Here is a 20533-nt window from a genome sequence, read left to right on the forward strand (position 1 = left end):
TGGGTGAAGCACTAGAATGGGTTATCTAGGGAGGTGGTGGAATCTCCATCCTTAGAGGTTTTTAAGGCCCGGCTTGACGAAGCCCTGGCTGGGATGATTTAGTTGGTGTTGGTCCTGCTTTGAGCAGGGGATTGGACTAGATGACCTCCTGAGGTCTCTTCCAACCCTAATTTTCTATGATTCTAAGAAGCCGACCATGCACAACTTTTGCAATCACACGGAGAAGAGTTAGCCAGTGAAGATCTGATGCAACTAAACCTGATGACAGCAACGGAAGAAGAGGGCCAAGAAGTAAAAGAAGAACCAACCCATTGATTTTGACTACCAAACGTCTTTCTGAAGCTTTCCAAATGATTGAAGCTGGCTTGCAAATCCTTAGTAATGACGATCCTAACAGGGAATGCAGCGACAAAGTGATCAGGGGAGTTGGTGATATAATGAATTGCTATAAAGAAATTTGCCAATTAAAAAAAAAAAAAGAAAACAAAACAACCGTCTCTAGATGTGTTTTTTCAAGTTGGGAAAGTTCAGCAAGAGGAGCAGCCAGGTGATCCACCCTCTTTCATCCTCTGACTAGAGCCCTCAACTCCGCTTCCCAGCTGGCACACCAGGCGGTCAGAGCGGTGCAAGCCCCATGCCCCAACCCTGCTCCCTAGCTGGAATGGTGGGCGGGCAGAACGAGGTAAGCCCTTGACCCCGCTCCCGGTTGAAGCGCCAGGCGGGCAGAGTGGGGTGAGCCCCTGACCCCGCTCCCCGGCTGGAGTGCCAGGCAGTGGGCAGAGTGGGGTGAGCCCTCGACCCTGCTGCCTGGCTGACACATGGGGTGGGCAGAGTGGGGCAAGCTCTAGGGCTGGAGCAGAGCCCGGGTTGGGGGAGGTGGGCCTGGATGCTAAGTGGGAGGGCCGCAGCCCCCCCACTGTCCTTATGGCTATGCCCCTGCCTCAACCAAGCTTCACAATCCATCATTGGTGAGTACAGTATTAAATTGTTTGTTTAAAATTATTTAAAACTTATACTGTATATGTACATAATGTCTTTTGTCTGATGAAAAAAATTTCCCTGGAACCTAACCCCCTCCATTTACATTAATTCTTATGGGGAAATTGGATTCGGTTAACATCGTTTCGCTTAAAGTTGCATTTTTCAAGAATGTAACTACGACGTTAATAGGGAATCACTGTCTCTACCTTATGTAAAATGCAGCAGTTGTTTAACAGTGCAGGTGAAGAAATACAGACTACCACTGCCAGCTATATACATAGGGAAATTTAGGTAGGCAAAATGCCCAGAGATAAAAAGGGAACTGCCTGGTACAGTATACCTCTTAACCACCCTGCTCCATTTTTGCTGCTCTAGGAAGAGGTTCCCTTTCCACTTCATCACTAGTGACTAGAGATTCTCTGAAATGGGTCACAGGTGCTTTCTCTTGGCGGGTTTCGGATGGTTCTGAGTCCCTCCCTTTTCTGGCGACTGTTCCTCCAGTTTTCTCTGCCCTCTGCATTGATGTAGGAGTCTGCCTGGGTAAGGCTCCTACCTACAAACAAGGAGAAAAAGGAGAGGCTGAGTCAGGGGCCCTCACCATCCCAAATTCACATTTAAAACAAACGCCAAGATTGGCCATCCACACACCTTGGTCCTGACTTTCTTTTCCAAGAGTGGCATTATGAGATAGACCCACACTTTAAATGATACCATCTGCTTGCATGGTAATTGCCTCTCTTTAGAAGAAAAAGCCTTTGGGTCTCATTAGGAACTTCCTAGTGTTAATAAACAAACTGAGAATTTACCTCATTACACGAAACATATGGGAAGGCCTCAATCACTATCAATGCACAATCAGTTTGGTTCTTAGGGGCAGCCCTGATTCAAAGTTTAGTTGTAAAACAAAGCTTCACTGGCTGTCTCTTGTGTCCTTTACAGCGCCGATTCTCGTTCTCACCAAAAACGCACAGCTATTTACGAAAATAAAATCATAATCCGCAGGAAATGCCAGAGACAAGCCAAGTCATGGCAAAATTGATTGGAGGGAGAATTCTTTACCTGGTAACTCCTGTCAGTGATTCAACTCCAACTCCAGAGTGCTGACTGATGGGTAGTTGCTCCATTTGGCAGGCATGCTGACCATAACCAGCCAGAGCCTTGTGTTGGGAGTCCCCTCTAGAAGGCTAACTTCTCCCCTCTTCTCCTCCCAGGGGTTGATGAGCACCCCCAGAACTGTAATTTAAAAGCAGATTAGCACCCTGCACTAGTGAACCTGCAGAAACTAAACAGAGCCAAGATGGATGGGGCTGAATCAATGAAAGGAATTTCCAGGTAAGTGATATTCCTTCTCTGGTTGAGGGTTCCATGTAGAGTGGCGCTCTCAAGGCCTTCATTGCCAGGTATTTCAAGTCAATGTGTGTCCAGGCCCGGTACCTTCACACCAAGCCTAACTGTCTCCTGTGCTCTCAGATGCCCAACTAGAATATAAGTGCCTTTCAGTAGTGCAGACCAGGTGATTTGTCTAACAACCTCTTGACAAAAGGCAGATCCACAGGGAGGAGTAGCAGTAATCTACAGACTAGACTGACCAATCAATGCAGTAAAGTTTAGAGAACTCTGGTCTGACTGTAAGAGGGTTTGTTATGTTTTTCCATTCACAAAGAGCAACTGCACGCTTGTAGTCTGGGTGACTTCTTTTGTTTAATCCAAAATAAGAAAGAACTAATGTAAAGTCTTCTGAGAGAGCACAGTGTGTGAGAGAGTGTCAGTGTGTAACAACAGCCATCTTGAACTGCAAGTGTTTGCCAGAATGGTTACCCTCACAGCAGGCAGACAGACTCATTAGGGTCTGATTCTGATACTCTTGCTCATATTGTCTAGTAACTTATTCCTTCAGCTGTCCAATTGAAATCAAACTTCTGGCTGCTCTGAACTTCAGAGTCCCTGACACTTAAGATATGTATATAAAAATAACCTAAAATTCATTGTGAGGAAGGATGGTCTTATGGCTATGGTACCGGGCTGAGCCTCAGGAGATCTGTATTCAGTTGCTGGGTCTGCCACTTCCTTAATCAAGTCATTTAATCACCCTGTTCCTCAGTTCCCCATCTGTAAAATGGTGGGAACAGTAACCCGTGTCTGGTTTATCAATTTAGGCTATAACTGTTCAGGGGACTTGCCTGTCTCTTACTGTGTGTATTTACAGGCCTACCACAATGGGGCTAGACCTGAGCAACTAATTGATTTTTCAGTTTGGGAGGCCAAACCAAAAAATAAAATGAAAAAAGTCAATTTGGCTCAAATGAAATGTTTCAGTTTTTGGTTTAGTTTCAGGTCAACTGAGACATTTTGTTCAACCCACAATAAACTGTTTGGTTTTTATTTTCCAGTTTGTGTTTCAGGTAGTTTTCAGTGTTTTTCATTCTTTTCCCTCTGTTTTTTTAAATTTAGCTAAATTTCAGCACAAAAAGTCAAAATGAGATGTTTTGACTTTTTCCAAAATGTAAAAATATTTTTTCAGACGAAACTATTCACCAAATTCGACCCTAATTCACAAAGTTTTTTGATGTCCCCCACTCCAAATGCATTTTTCAGTGGCTTCACTTTTTGCTGAAGAAATGTTGCCCAACTTTAAATGTAGCCTCAAAGTCAGTTGAAGCCTCTAGATGCTACTCTACTACAAATAATAAATAGAAATAATAAGGTGAGGCCTCATTGGTGAGGCCTCATTGGTGAGGCCTCATCTGGAGTACTGTGTCCAGTTTTGGGCCCCACACTACAAGAAGGATGTGGATAAATTGGAGAGAGTCCAGCGAAGGGCAACAAAAATGATTAGGGGTCTGGAACACATGACTTATGAGGAGAGGCTGAGGGAACTGGGATTGTTTAGTCTGCAGAAGAGAAGAATGAGGGGGGATTTGATAGCTGCTTTCAACTACCTGAGAGGTGGTTCTAGAGAGGATGGTTCTAGACTATTCTCAGTGATAGAAGAGGACAGGACAAGGAGTAATGGTCTCAAGTTGCAGTGGGGGAGGTTTAGGTTGTATATTAGGAAAAAAATTTTCACTAGGAGGGTGGTGGAACACTGGAATGCGTTACCTAGGGAGGTGGTAGAATCTCCTTCCTTAGAAGTTTTTAAGGTCAGGCTTGACAAAGCCCTGGCTGGGATGATTTAATTGGGGAATGGTCCTGCTTTGAGCAGGGGGTTGGACTAGATGACCTCCTGAGGTCCCTTCCAACCCTGATATTCTATGATTCTAAGGCACGCACACACACAATGCTCTGGATCCTGGGGATCTGATGATTTCCAGATAATTGGTTTATTTAAAAAATTCTTGCTGGAGAAAAAAAATATTTAATTTATTCTGATTTCTTTCAATGTATAGAGCACCTCTCCTTGACTTTAAGTGCAGAAAGTTTAGAAGTTGGCAACTACTGTGTAGTTATCTAGATGTAGAATTTAAGCACTTGTCTGGAGGTACACTATGTGTTTAAATCCGGTAGAAATATGGGAATTTATATTGCTTTAAAAATAAGAATCTAAAAATGTTTGAGTCTGAGTCTGTGTCTATCAAACATTCAACAACTCCATACTGTAGAGAATTTGAAAGACATGTTTACTAGTGTTGATGCAACAGCATTTCATTTTATTTCCCACTCATTGTGGTTTGTTGTAGAAAAATATGCCACACACACACCTAATGTCTGTCAGTAGCTCGCTTAGGGACTGAGTCTGTTGAATAAGAACAATTGAAAGAGTAATTAGATTCCAATTAATAGATGTTAATACAGCTGCCTTCTCTAACTTATTTTTCCTCATGAGCCCCTGCAGTGCTCCCAGGGTATAGCCTCACAAGCAGATATAATTGCTACACTCCTTTGCAGAAGAGTTGCCTCTTAGTTCAAGTTTTTTTGTTGACTTTCTGCAAACTCAAATATTCAGAGCTTTGGTTGTTGGTGTGACACAGGAAGTGCATGATGAATAATTTCAGCACCGTATGAAGCAAAGAAAGTGTATATTGATAGTATCACTGGCCCTCAGACTGTGCCAATGTCTAAAATAAGAAAGCCAGGTGAAAGAAATATGAAGGCAGATGAAAATAATCCCTCCCTTCCTCCCCACCCCAAAAAAGTGATGGACGCCCATGTGGAAAGGACGTATGTGCCCCACATCCATGGAGTCTGGTCCTGCAAGGTACTAACATTGCTCTGCTTCTGTGACCCCATTTACCTCTGTCGCTATAGTATCTGAGTGACTAACCTGACTTAGTGATTCCTACACGGTACTGAGCAGTTAATGCCATTAATGGAAGTTAAGGTTGGTCAGTACTTCACAAGATTGGGCCCTTAGGATGCCATATATAGAGTTACACTGTGGACTGCAGTATATGCAAGAGGATATTTTAATATTAGTTCTTATGTGACAGTTCCATATGTAAAACCTTTGCTCCTTATAGAGCATTTGCGCATACTGTGTATATTTTTATTTTCCAAACCATGGAGGCTGCTCTAAATTATACCAGCTGCCAACGGACACAAGTGTTCAATATGGCAGCATGGCATCAGTAGGGGTTTAGGGTATCCTGGCCAGACACCCTGCTCTGATAGCAAGCTATTGCTGGTGGTTTAGGAGCTGTGCACCATCAGAGGATCCCTCTGGGGTGATCCATTTATGGCCACTTAGATTGGCTGTAGGCTTATAATGTATCACAGGAGGAGTGCCCTGACTGGCTGTGTGTACACCCCATCCTGAACGTTATCAGAGAGGAAACTCACTCAAACTAGTCACCTTGTGGTCTGAATGTTGCAGATGATGAACTGGCAGACACTTCTTGCATGCTTTATGCCTCATGCTAGGGAAGACACCATGACTTGGATCTCCTGATTATTGTACAAGGTGGATGGGTATTACACCATCAGGAACTGGCTCCTCATTCACTTCCTCACAGACAAGGACTCTTTAAGGATATAATTGCACATGTAGTGCCAGATGTAAGGGCTTTGCTGCTCATTGCAGTCCAGGTAATCTCTGCTCCAAATAGGCCTCAGCCTCCACCACAATAAGCTATCACTTAACTATTGCTACTCATATTTTGCTGTCCGTGGCAACCGTCTGTTTTGTGCGCTCAGGTTGTAAACTTACTCAGGGATCTGAGCCACTGAAGAGACAGATACAGAGAACAAAAGCTGTACACCCAAATCCTCTACACCTATATTTTATATCACTGCTCTGCCACAGATTTCCTGTGTGACCTGGGCAAGTCATTTAGTCTCTCAGTGCTCAGTTCTCCATCTGTACAATGGGATAATAGAACTTCCTCCTACCTCACAGGTGTGTTGTGGGGATAAATACATTAAAGATTGATTGTGAGGTGCTCTGCTATTACTGTGGAGGGGACATAGAAGTATCTAAGATAGATAGATATTAATAATTAAACAAAATATTCTATTCTCCAAAACTAGTTGCTTGGCGCCAGAAGGCTGTTTTCACTTTTCCCCCTGTGATGATTATTAGCTCTCCTTTCTGATCATTAAGCTATGTTTTTCCTTCAGTGTATCCTCCGGTTTCCCCAATGCCATCTCATTTGGTTGCATAATAGCTGGACACAGAGAAAGAAAAAAATGTGGTTAATGTGCAAAGGAAGTTGTTTCTGTAGTAACAATCACTATGCAAATCTCTCAGCATTTCCTTTTCTACTCAGATGATGTAGCCACTTAAATGCTGCTGTGTTGATCTCAAGTGTATCGCTTTCCCAAGAACCTGCAGGTATCATTTTTGTAATATTGTTATCTTAGGGTGCCTAGAGTCCGGATATTTTTTGTCAAAGTCTCCTGTTTGCTTCTGCAAGCTGTAATTACTCTTCTTCTTTCCATTGGTGAATTATTGTGGGTTTGATCTCTCAATCTGTATGTTCTAATAGAACTAGTTTTTTTTTCAGCTTACCGGCCAATCATTCAAACTGGAACAGGTACAGAGAAGGGCTACTAGGATGATCCGAGGAACGGAAAACTTGTCTTATGAAAGGAGACTCAAGGAGCTTGGCTTGTTTAGCCTAACTAAAAGAAGATTGAGGGGAGATATGATTGTTCTCTATAAATATATCAGAGGGATAAATACTGGAGATGGAGAGGAATTATTTAAGCTCAGTACCAATGTGGACACAAGAACAAATGGATATAAACTGGCCATCGGGAAGTTTAGACTTGAAATTAGACGAAGGTTTCTAACCATCGGAGGAGTGAAGCTTTGGAATAGCCTTCCAAGGGAAGCAGTGGGGGCAAAAGATCTATCTGGCTTTAAGATTAAACTCGATAAGTTTATGGAGGAGATGGTATGATGGGATAACATGGTTTTGGTAATTAAATATTCATGGTAAATAGGCCCAATGGCCTGTGATGGGATATTAGATGGGGTGGGATCTGAGTTACCCAGGAAAAAATTTTCTGTAGTATCTGGCTGGTGAATCTTGTCCATATGCTCAGGGTTTAGCTGATCGCCATATTTGGGGTTGGGAAGGAATTTTCCTCCAGGGCAGATTGGAAGAGGCCCTGGAGGTTTTTCGCCTTCCTCTGTAGCATGGGGCATGGGTCACTTGCTGGAGGATTCTCTGCTCCTTGAAGTCTTTAAACCACGATTTGAGGACTTCAATAGTTCAGACATAGGTGAGAGGTTTCTTGCAGGAGCGGTGGGTGAGATTCTGTGGCCTGCGTTGTGCGGGAGGTCAGACTAGATGATCATAGAGGTCCCTTCTGACCTAAATATCTATGAATCACTCTCTTAAAGCTGAGGGACCTACAGTGAAATCCTTGCTGGGAATGTGGCCTGCATATCCCCACCAATGAAAACCAGGCAGGGAAAACCTCCTGGAGTGAGAGGTGTCTCTTGGTGGAGTCCCTCAGGAACAGATAAGAGAGCTGTGGGAGGAGGTGACTCAAATCTGCATAGCATCCAAGAGCATGAGGACTTATGACAGGATGCACGTGAGATGTCTGGAATGGAGGATGCTGGCTGGCTACAGATGTCTACAGCAGCACCAGAGGAGGAAGGCAAACCATCTACTCTACAGAGAAGAGACTGGCTGCTGGCCACCTTGAGAAGTAGATAGTGCTCCACCTCCCACCTAGGTACCCTGGCCATTGTGGTCAAGAACCAATATACTGTACTGGCAACAGAAGGTGAGGAGCAGACCCCAGTGGCTGTGGCGGAGGATCCACCTGCCCCCAGGGCCCAAGCCAATGGCCACCTCACTCAAGAGGAGGATGCATAGGGTGCTGGTAGTCAGGGACTCCCTTCTGTGGGAGATGAAGACATCCATCTGCCAACCTGACACGATGTCCTGAAAGGTGTGCTGCTTGCCTGGAGCCTGCATCTGACACATTCCGGAAAGGTTGTATAGGCTCATCTATCCCTCTGACCACTACCCCATGCCTCTCATCCCTGTGAGTACTAACCAGGGCTGGCTCTAGGCACCATCTAAGCAAGCTGGTGCCTGGGGCAGTGCTGTTAAGGGGCGGCACTCCGGCTATTCTTGGGGTGGCACTCCAGCAGCAGTCCTGGTGGCAATTTGGCGGCAGCACCTGTCTGTTGTTTCCCGCGGCGGCAATTCGGCGGCGACTCTTCCGGTTCCGGTCTCGCTGTCGGTGGCAATTCGGTGGCAGCTCCCTCTAATGTTCCTGTTCTCTCCGGCTGCAGCATATTCGGCAGGTTTTTGTTTCTTGGGGTTTTTTTTTGCTGCTTGGGGCAACAAAAAACTTAGAGCCGGCCCTGGCACTAATGATACTCCCAGGTCTGATCCTGAGCAAATCAGCAGTGACTACCGTTCTCTGGGAATGAGGGTGAGGGGGGCATAGGTTGTGTTCTCATCCATCCTCCTGGTTGAGGGTAAGGGCCCAAGCAGGGGCATGTGCATCCTGGACATGAATGCATGACTGCACAAATTGTGTGGATGGGAGGGCTTTGGCTTCCTTGACCATGGAATGCTGTTCCAGGAAGAAGGACTGCTGGGAAGAACTGGGGTCCAAGAAGGGTAAGAGCATCTTCGCACACTGACTTCAAACCCAAGGAGTTGGCTTTAATTTAGGTTCAAAGGCGGCAGGTGAAAAAATTGCACAGGTGACCTAAAAGAAAGGCAACTTTAACAGAGGGCTAGATGTTGGTATTGGGGAGACATGGAAAATTTATAATAGGGTCATATGAGCAACAAGAGGGAAATCAGCCATTTTAGATTTGATTCTCACTTTTCTCAGTGCAGGGGGCTGGACTCAATGACCTCTCGAGGTTCCCACCAGCCCTAGATTTCTATGATTCTATGTTTCCACAAAACATTTCAGGTTCAATGAATTGGCATTTTTGTTGGAAAATTCCTGACCAGCTCTTCCCACAACTACAATGATAAAGTAGTAGGGTCTACAATACTTGGTGACATTTATAGATTAATCAATTACTCTGATCCTACTACCATTTATACTCACGAGTGAAATTAAGTAGCCATTGGAGCTACCCATGAATGTAAGCGTTTGCAGGACTGGGGTCCAGTATAGATCTCCATAGTTTATTCTCTGAATAAAAACAAAGAATAAAACCCTGCTCCCAGAAAAGGGCAAATGTAGTTTAATTCACACTTCCACTCATTAACAATGTTATTAACAAACAGCAGTAGTTACACAACAAACCTTTGTGTGTGATTCATGAATAAATATGGACAATGCTGTATTTTAAACTATAGTTTGTTTCCTTCACTGACAGAATAAGTGTATGTTTGAATATCATTTATAGTGCCTGTTTATTATATGAGATTGAATCTCAGATTTGTTTTCCAAGTATTAACCTCAACAGAATAGAAAAATGATCTTAAAATAAGCAGGGAATTAGGACAGATATGAGGCTGTCAAGAAAAATTATTTTGTCATTGATTTTCCTTTTCACCTGGCATCATTGCATGACTTTAATGCACAGTTGCTGTTTCCAGAAAAAGATATTAAATTAAATCTGTCAGTATTTCATTGTTTGAAAACGTTGTAGGCACATTTGCAAGACTTCCTTTCAAACCTCTCTTACAGTTGCTGATGGTTGGAGAAATGTGCTGAGATAATACTTGGTTGACATTTCTGAGAATTATATTCTTATTAATCTTACAGGCATGTATATTGCTGTGAACAAAAAGGAGAAAAAGGAGTTGCAAAAAGACAAAACTGAGACTTCTTATCTTTGGACCCAAGCTATGTTAGAAATCAACATAAAAAAGAACTTGAAGGTCATGGTCTAACAGCCAAAGAATATTAAGCCATATAAATTGACAGTAATTAACACAGTTCTAATATTGCTGGTCATAAAAATGAAAATCAAATACTGTACTGCTCAAATCTGATCTCTCTCAACCAAGATGCTAGGCAAATACTGTGAACAAAGTATGCTTGAAACTCATAAAAACATAAGAGCGGCCATACTGGGTCAGACCAAAGGTCCATCTAACCCAGTATCATGTCTTCTGACAGTGGCCAAATGCCAGGTGCCCCAGAGGGAATGAACAGAACAGGTAAATATCACGTGATCCATCCCCTGTCATTTATTCCCAACTTCTGGCAAACAGAGGCTAGGGACACCATCCCTGCCAATCCTGGCTGATAGCCATTAATGGACCTATCCTCCATGAACTTATCTAGTTCTTTTTGAACCCTGTTATGGTCTTGACCTTCACAACATCCTTAGGCAAAGAGTTTGACAGACTGACCGTGCGTTGTGTGAAAAAATACTTCCTTTTGTTTGTTTTAAACCTGCTGCCTATTCATTTAATTTGGTGACCCCTAGTTCTTGTGTTTATGAGAAGGTGTAAATAACACTTCCTTATTTACTTTCTCCACACCAGGTCAATTTTATAGACCTCAATCATGTCCCCCGTTAGTCATCTCTTTTCCAAGCTGAGAAGTCACACTCTTATTAATTTTTCCTCATATGGAAGCCATTCCATACCCCTAATCCTTTTTGTTGCCCTTTTCTGGACCTTTTCCCATTCCAATATATCTTTTTTGAGATGGGATGACCACATCTGCACGCAGTATTGAAGATGTGGGCATACCATGGATTTATAAAGAGGCAAAATATTTTCTGTCTTATTATCTATCCTTTTCTTAAGGATTCCCAACATTCTGTTTGCTTTTTTGACTGCCTCTGCAAGTTGAGTGGATGTTTTCAGAGAACTCTCCACGATGACTCCAAGATCTCTTTCTTAGAATTGTAGAAGATTAGTGTTGGAAGAGACCTCAGAAGGTCATCTAGTCCAACTCCCTGCTCAAAGCAGGACCAACACCAACTAAATCATCCCAGCCAGGGCTTTGTCAAGCTGGGCCTTAAAAACCTCTAAAGATGGAGATTACACCTCCTCCTTAGGTAACCAATTCCAGTACTTCACCACCCTACTAGTGAAATAGTTTTTCCTAATATCCAACCTAGTCCTTCCGCACTGCAACTTGAGATCATTGCTCCTTGTTCTGTCATCTGCCACCATTGAGAACAGCTGAGCTTCATCCTCTTTGGAACACCCCCCTTCAGGTAGTTGAAGGCTGCTATCAAATCACCCCTCAGTCTTCTTTTCTGCAGACTAAATAAGCCCAGTTCTCTCAGCTTCTCCTTATAAGTCATGTGCCCCAGCCTCCTAATCATTTTTGTTACCCTACCCTGGACTCTCTCGAATTTGTCCCCATCTTTTCTGTAGTGGTGGGGCCCAAAACTGGATGCAATATTCCAGATGTGGCCTTACCAGTGCCAAATAGAGGAAATAATAATTTCCCTCGATCTGCTGGCAATGCTCGGACTAATGCAGCCCAATATAGCGTTAGCCATCTTGGCAACAAGGGCACACTGCTGACTCATATCCAGCTTCTCATCCACGGTAATCCCCAGGTCCTTTTCTGCAGAACTGCCGCATAGCCAGTTGGTCTTGTTACTAGATTTGCCCATTACTTTGGGTTATGCTCATTTATTAGGGTTACTTTTCTGGGGGTGAGGAGATCCTGCAGGACCTAGGGTCCACAGGGCTGGGTTCTTCCAGCCTCAGAATCAGACGAACAAACACACACATTAACAGAGCACGTCTGAGAGGACCGGGTTAATCAGCACTCCCAAGCTGACCCCTTAAAATCATAGAATATCAGGGTTGGAAGGGACCTCAGGAGGTCATCTAGTCCAACCCCCTGCTAAAAGCAGGGCCAATCCCCAATATTTTCTCTGGATCCCTAAATGGCCCCCTCAAGCATTGAACTCACAACCCTGGGTTTAGCAGGCCAGTGCTCAAACCACTGAGCTATCCCTCCCCTTATATGTCTCTGGACTCAATAGGCTGGGTCAAGCAGCATTTCCAAGCTGTCACCCTCAGAGGACCTTGGATTCAGCAGGCTGGGTCGAACAGCCCCTCCAAGCTATCATCCTCATATGCCCTGGGCACCGCACCGGAATAGAGTACACCTCAGCAGGCTGGGTCAAGCAGCATTTTCAATCTGCCACCCTCATGTCTCCCAGGTTCAGCACGTCCCTACCCCTGCTTTCACGTTACAATTGCTCTGGTAGTAACCCACTTGATGCAATATTCCAGATGTGGCCTTACCAGTGCCAAATAGAGGGAATAATAATTTCCCTCGATCTGCTGGCAATGCTTGGACTAATGCAGCCCAATATAGCGTTAACCTTCTTGGCAACAAGGGCATACTGCTGACTCATATCCAGTTTCTCATCCACTGTAATCCCCAGGTCCTTTTCTGCAGAACTGCTGCTTAGCCAGTTGGTCCTGTTACTAAATTTGCCCGTTACTTTGGGGTATGCTCATTTATTAGGGTTACTTTTCTGGGGGTGAGGGGATGATGAGCCACTTGATGAGCAAACCCCACAGGATTTTTGGGCACTTCAGGGATCTTTTAGCTTAGGTACAAGAAGCGTTGCTGCAGAGCGAATGAGGAAGCCAAAAAAACACCCACGGGGGGGAGGGAGAGGGAGAGAGAGAGAAGCAACCAGCTTAACCATGAAAGTTATTTATTGCCAGGTAATAACCATAGGGGAGCCAAACAAACAAAACAGTTACAATATTAAATCTAACTTAAATTTGATTATAAAAGTCAGGTTTAGAAAACTATAACTGATCACAAAATCAGGGTCAGAAGGCTATACCGAGAGCGAGAGAGAGCTGGGTTCTCACCAGTTCGTGAAACTTGAATCGATTGGGGGTCCCAGGAGGTGGTGGTAGCTGAGGGTCCGGAGTGCTGGAGACTGGCAGAGCCCCCAGCATGATCAGTCAGGAGAAGACGAAGTCCCAATGGAACTGATACAGATTTTGGATCCAGGCTTCAGAACACTTAGGGGTTGGCTATATTTGCAGATGTAGAGCGCCGGGAGTTAAACCAGCCCTTGGAGACCGCAGCAGGGAAAATGCTGCCCTGTGTTCACACTGTCAGCTGCAAGCGCAGTGGCATGGCCACATAAGCAGCTCTTGCAACACCACAGAGAGCAGTGCATTGTGGTAGCTATCCCAGTGTGCAAGTGGCTGCAGCGTGCTTTTCAAATGGGGGGGGGTGAAGTGTGACAGGGAGTGTGTTGTGTGTATGTGCGGGGCAAGACAGTGTGTTTTGGGGAGCAGAGAGTGTGTCAGCATGATGTCCTGTAAGTTCAGACAGCAGCAGACTGCTCTTCCCCCTCCCCCACCTCTCTCTCTCTCTCTCTTTCTCACACACACACACACCATACTCTGACAATGTACACAACATCTTTTAGAGACAGATTATGACAACAGTGAGTTGGGGCAATGAGTGGATCAGGCCTGATGACAGTTAAGGTATGGTGTGCCCTCTGCCAGTTGGCATTGATACCCTGGGTCACACATGGTAAAGATTATAACAGGCATAGTCTTGGCACAAGAAAATCTTGTGTTAAATGCTAAACACTGGAGAAGGCGATTAAGGCAATGAAGCCACAGTGAGAACATTTTAGCTACTGCCACAGTGGACCAAATTCATTCCTGGTCTAACTCCGTTGAGTTACGTTATTATTCACACTCTGACCAATGTGTTTGAATATGCAGCATGATAAGGGTTTGTATGTTGTTTCTCTTATTGAAATGTTTCTACTACTTCTTTTCAAATTATTGCAATTTTGTTGATGAAAATATATTGTGTGATTAGCTCAGGATGGTGACTCCCCCCATCCCTTGCACGTATATAACCCGCTGAAAATTTGGTTTTCTTTGTTGATAACTTCTTGGTTTACAGTAACTTGATCTGAATGGTTTTTTTTTTTTTTTTTATTGCTGACACATGGAAAGCTTTGGGCTGTCTGCACATGAATTATTTTTTTTCCCTTGTATCCCCATAGCACCCCAACAGGATGCGCCATTGTGCTAGACTGTGTATAGTCCTGAAGTGAAAAAGATCGCTCTTGCCACAACATGGTTTATGGCTGGATGCGACACTTGGATGAAACAAACGAATGTGTGGTGATGGGAATGAAATGACAAGGGAACTCTGAAATGAGCGAACTTTTTCTGGTAAGCAGTAGTTGCAATTTAGCACCTGCCCAACCTGAGACAGATTTTTTTTGATGGCATTGAACAAGTAACTTGTTACTAAATGACTCCACATGTAATCTTGGACCCATCTTTTGTTTTATCAGTTGGAAAAGGTCAGTTCTACTGGAGTGTTTGTGTTTATAATGAACAAGAAAAAAACATTTGCAGACCTTTACTGTACATTTACAGTGTGTGGATTGTGACAAGAATGTCTAATTTCCTTTAAAATGTCTTTTGCAGCCTATAGAAATAATAACCGTTTCTTTCCATTTAAATATTAATTCAAGTGTGTATCCTCATTTCATTTTAACCGTGAGATGATGTTAGGCTCCGTGGAGTATCCTTCGCCACAGAGAGGATTTTTGTGTTTGGATATTGGGGCCCATGGGCATAGCTGTTCTTGATTCCCACCAATGAGATTATTTTTAGGAGATCACATCTCTTCTGTGTCTCCTTCCCGTCCTGCCCTTCAGCCTGACAAGGCCCATATGTGGGTTGCAATGTCTGACACAGGCCCAGAATCAGGGCTAAAAAACTGTTAATGCAGGAAACTTAAAATGCTGTGGGATCGATCCCCTTTGTGTGAATAACTCCTGCTGTAACCTCAGTGTCATGGCTCTGCATGTCTGATGCAAATAAATCTCAACAATGAAAATGAGGGGGACACCATATTTGTGTGGAGCATTGTCCAATTTAAAGACTAACATGAGGGACATTTGTCAGGTGCTCCTTCTCTAAATGGCTTCTCCTTCTCAGTCGGCTATAGGAAGAGAGGCAGCTAGCAGAGCATTACTCTATACACTTAGCTGCAAGTCAGTCCTACATTTGTTCAAGAACATCCTCCAAACTGGCTCCCCATCCTTGGGCACAGATTGGCAGCCATCCCAAAAGCCAGAGCTGTAATAATAAATAAATTGCTTAGTGGTTGTTTTTCTGACAAACTCGGGGGGAAGGAACTGTCCTGCACTGACAAAGTGATTGGCCTGGTGATCTGCCAGGTCTTTTCCATCTCTAACTTTTATGACATTGTTGCCTCTGGCAATTTTCACATTTCCCCCAGAAAAGACAGACATCTGCTTCTTGACAACTGATGTGAAGAATGTTGCCCTGACCCCATCAGAGAGACAGAATTATCAAGCCTGCAATTATACTTACGTTAACCAATAACAAGAGTTAATTGTTAACAGGTAATAAACGTTAACCCAACTGATCTCGTTAACAAGCTGAAGCAATATAAACCACCACGATGATGGACAGAGCAAATAGCAACGGCCAACACACAGCAGCATCAGAAAGGTAGGCAATAAAAGGATACTTAAATGTGATCCCAGACAATAAAAGTGCAACAAAGGCTGCAAAATCCCTGGGGATACAGTGAAAATTACAAAACCAACAGAGACTCGGATAAGAGCTATGGAACAGATCAAATAGGAGGTGACAGTCATAGAATCAGGTGTAGGCAAACAGAGGATGATGACAATGAAAAAAGCCATGGTAATTATGTACACAAAGGTGATGATGACATCATTTTTTTCTGTTTCTGGACTAGCCGAGTGGGGAATGATTAACTGTTTATCATAATGAATAGGCTGATTTTGGCTCTCATGAATTTTAGCCATGGGGGAAATTGGGAAGCCAGTTTATACATAGGTTATAATAATGATATGGCACCATTTAGAATAACACACATTTAGAACAATAAATGAAACAATAGTACAGCTAAAGAGAACAACATTAAAACAGATTCCAGCACAGTTCTAATTGCATTTGAAAAATAATAGCTTCAACACTCCAGCTGGCCAGAAAACAGAAATTCAGTTCCCCCCCCAAAACTGACTTTTCAGATTATGTATGGTTTCAGAGTAACAGCCGTGTTAGTCTGTATTCGCAAAAAGAAAAGGAGTACTTGTGGCACCTTAGAGACTAACCAATTTATTTGAGCATAAGCTTTCGTGAGCTACAGCTCACTTCATCGGATGCATACTGTGGAAACTGCAGAAGACATTATATACATAGAGACCATGAAACAATACCTCCTCCCACCCCACTCTCCTGCTGGTAATAGCTTATCTAAAGTGATCACTCTCCTTACAATGTGTATGATAATCAAGTTGGGTCATTTCCAGCACAAATCCAGGTTTTCTCACCCTCCGCCCCCCTACACATGTATGTTTTCATTCCAAATTGGGACAATCCCCCGCAACTCAAATTTTTTGGAGTAACTGAAATTCTGCAATATTTCCTTTCAGCAGCACCCATATGTTCCCGCCACAGGAGAAGTTTGGTGTTTCTGAAATGCAATATTTTCCCTGGGATCCACAGCTCCTTGGCTGGCCACTTGGCAGGAGCACAGAAGTGCTGGGAGCCCCAGCTCTGTGGGAGCCCCAGCTCTGTGGGAGCCCACCTGCTGGGTTGTTGAGGAGCAGGAAAGCCATGGAGCTGGGAACAACTTTATGGCAAAATTGAAATTGTCCCACAGAAAATGTTGTTTTTTGCAGAAACTGAATTTTCTGCTGGAAAATCATTCCTCTGGAAAATTCTGATGAGCTCTACTGAGCACCCTCATTGAAAGGGGCCCAATCTATGGGCATTCCTACTGGCAGGAGGATGGGTACTCCAAAAACTCAGGGTTGCTGAGTCAGTATTTTGTTCTATTCAGGTTCTTATGCCACCTTCGTCACTGTAGTATCTGAGTGTCTCCCAGAAGTGCAGTGAGTGATGTGACAATTTCTGTCGCATGGGGAATATTATGTATGTAGTGGTTAGTTTTGTTTACATTATATGCACACTACGCTGTGTGTTTATATTAGAGAAGTCCAGGCTGAAGAAGTGAGCCTGGCACTTACAGCCAAAAGTGGTGAGATTTGCAACGGGCCTTAGTTCCTATGGGTTTCATGTACCAGGCTGGCACCCGAGAAAGCTCTGTCTCCTACTCAGGCACACTTTGCCCTTGTGCCAGTCAGTTCTAGTGTGCCTGAGCCACCCATGATCCTCATGCCAGAGCCGTAGGTGATCTGCTAGGTATCTTAGGTACAGGCTACAGAATACCTTGAAGATAAAGACCTAGATCTTGAACGTGACTTGTTATATTCCATGGGCAACCAGTGTAGAGAGCAGAGGACAGGTTTGATGGACATGTTGCTGAGGAGATGCACTTCAGCAATTTGTATTAGTTGGAATGTCCTGAGAGCTGATGACTTCTTGCCCAGGTGCATTGCATTGCTGTAGTCCAGACAGAAGGTGGTGAAGGCATGTATAATTGAAGCTAAGTCATCATTTTCCAGGATGGGATGGAGTCTCCTTGCCAAATGCAGGTGGACACTGCTATGTGGAAGCTGAGCATTAGTGAGGAATCCAGCAGCACTCCTAAACTATGGACAGAATTGACCAGTTGAGTATATACGTCTTCAACCAAAGGAGACTGCACTGTGACTGTAGATTCCTCAATGTGCTTTTTTCTCCCAACCACCATAACTTCTACCTTGCAAAGGTTAAGCTTTAACCAGCTGTTCTTCATGCATGAGCTGGTCTCATTCAAGGACTGGGATGTCCTGGTGTCTGTGGTATGTATGTATGTATGTATGTATGTGGCGGAAGATAGATAGAGCTGTCGGACTTTGTCAAATTGCATCCGATGAAGTGAGCTGTAGCTCACGAAAGCTTATGGTCAAATAAATTTGGTAGTCTCTAAGGTGCCACAAGTACTCCTTTTCTTTTTGGCAAATTGCTGACACTTGCATCCATATCACCTCACCAGTTCTCCTAGTGTCTGCATGTAGATGTTGAAAAGAACTGTAGAGAAAATTGATCCTAGAAATGATGAGTCTGGTGGGGGAGGTACAGTTTCCCACCAACAACCTTTGGGTGCATCCCACCAGGAAGGACTCTAACCATTTTAGCACATTCACCGGGACCCTGCCACTTCTCACTGAGGACCAGCAATATCTCACAATCAGAAGTGTAAAATGCTGCAGAGAGGCCCAGAAGTATGAAAATGGATGTCTTCCCTCCACCCATTGACAGCAGGGGATCATCCATCAGTGCCACTAAAGCAGTTTTCAACCCATGTCCTGGCCTGAATCCAGATTGTGACAGGGCTAGATCTTTCGCTTCAGCTAGATGTGCTTGTAGGTGGCTTTTAGCCAGCTGTTCTGTGCACTTCTTCAGGAACAGACTGACACTGGGTGGTAGCTGGCTTGATCCAGTGTATCCAATGTGGGTTTCTTCAGTGTCAGTTTCACTGTTGTATGTTTGAAAGATAACTGGAAAATTCCTCCTCCTAATGAGGTGTTGGCTATTTCAGTCAAGAGAGGTACCATTCACTCGGGACTCTCCTTCACCCATCAGGAAGGGCAGGGGTCAAATTCACAGATCTTGGGTTGAGATGCCTTCAGGGCATCCAAGACATCTTGTGAAGTGAACAGAATGAAAACACAGAATGAAGATGAGCTCTTTGTTGGCCAATATAGAGGGGTTGAATCAGTGCATAGATCCAAATAGAATACTATTGTGCCTATCTTCTGTGCCCCTATGAAAACCCCTTCCTCTCTGACCTAGGTAAGTGAGATGGTTCATAGGATGCCAAAAAACTGGGGAGGTACGTAGGGCCCAATCCATTTACTGCTTTAAGGCCCACCTTACAAATCAGCTCCTGAAATTGAAGACACGCAGCCTTGCACAAGCAAACAGGAATTTACAGATGCAAATTATTTCAGTTTCCAGGTATTGTGCGTATAAACCAAAATCTGTGTGCCACGGTGGAATCAAATGCATTGCAGAGTAGAGCATGGTGTGACTCATCTAGAATTTGCTGCCCCCGTGAGTCTGTACTCTCCAGCTCAGTTCTACGTGGCAGATCAGAGTGCTGATTCTGTGCTTCAAGTTCTTATCAAATCTACCACTCAAAGCACGCAGCATAGTATCATGTTTATAGCAGACATCCTGGGTGACCTTGTGTGAGTCACCTAGCCTCTCTGTGCCTCAGTTCCCCCTCTGTGAAATGGGGGTTCCAGAGAAGAGATGGGCACCACTGAGATAAAACTGCCTGTCAAAACTCACCTGTAATCTAATGACCCTAGGCAGCAGTGGGATCTCTTGTGCTAGGCACTGTAAAAACAACAACAACACATAATAAATAAAACCAGGCTCTGCCCTAAGGAGCTAACCATCTAAATAGACAGGGTGGAGGGAAAAGATGCAATTTACAAGCAGGACAATCTGGGTCACCAGTAGCAATGGCACGTTAGTTACTCTTTTTGTTGATTATTTGTGTAAACCCAGGGTTAGCAGACTGACAGGGATGGAGTGCTCTGCTCCCTCTACTGGGGACCAGGGGAGAAGCCAGCTCTGGCCACTTTATTTACATAAATTATAATTTTGTTTACCCATAATCTCACCAATTGAGTATTGTTGTTAAAGTTAAAATTTGTCTAGGTTTTGATGTGTAAATGTGACAATAGACTAATAGTGTTACTGTGCTCACAAACGGGTATAGAAATTGTAGAAGATGTGCCCTGTGTCAGGGGTCTCCCTGACTTTCTGAGAATGGCTTTTGGTGGGGTAATGAAACTTGGACTCAGCAGAAAAAAAGAAGGGTTTCTGTCCAGGAAACAAGAAGCTTTATCATAGGGAGCAGAGATCATGTCTGAGGTTATTGTTTTGTTCTGTCATCCTTACCTGGCAATTCTGTGCCCTGTGTAAAAGGATCTCTGAGACTAACAGTGGGGCTGACTCTTTGGTAAACTCTAATTGGGCTGGCAGCACTAGAGCAGAGCTGAATCCATGGTGATGCCTGATTGGACTGGAAGTGGTGGCTGTACTGAGCTTACTTCATAGCATTCTGGTCTTCCTGGCTGGTGCAAGCGCAGCTGAAATCATTGAACACACTGGAGCAGGACCTTGTAGAGCAGTCTTCTTGGGACTGGAGCAGACCGGCAGTGGAGAGCCACTCTTAGATGTCCTTGACTAACCTGACCCATGAGTGGGTTGTCAGTGGGTGGGGTTTG

The 20533-nt window shown here is 44.1% G+C and overlaps 2 long non-coding RNA genes across 2 annotated transcripts in view; one reads left to right on the top strand and one right to left on the bottom strand.

Annotated features, from left to right (window-relative positions):
• Window positions 1–13416, bottom strand: part of LOC140906530 (uncharacterized) — a 76837-nt gene extending 63421 nt beyond the window's left edge. Inside the window, exon 1 of the long non-coding RNA XR_012157142.1 lies at window positions 13167–13416. This is a non-coding gene — a long non-coding RNA (uncharacterized lncRNA). The remainder of the gene's footprint in view (window positions 1–13166) is intronic.
• A 918-nt stretch (window positions 13417–14334) lies between these two features.
• The window catches only part of LOC140906529 (uncharacterized), a 32751-nt gene continuing 26552 nt past the window's right edge, over window positions 14335–20533 (top strand). The window contains exons 1-2 of the long non-coding RNA XR_012157141.1: window positions 14335–14507; window positions 15716–15824. This is a non-coding gene — a long non-coding RNA (uncharacterized lncRNA). The remainder of the gene's footprint in view (window positions 14508–15715; window positions 15825–20533) is intronic.

The sequence above is a fragment of the Lepidochelys kempii genome, chromosome 2 (genome assembly GCF_965140265.1).
Source record: "Lepidochelys kempii isolate rLepKem1 chromosome 2, rLepKem1.hap2, whole genome shotgun sequence".
Taxonomy (NCBI): domain Eukaryota; kingdom Metazoa; phylum Chordata; order Testudines; family Cheloniidae; genus Lepidochelys; species Lepidochelys kempii.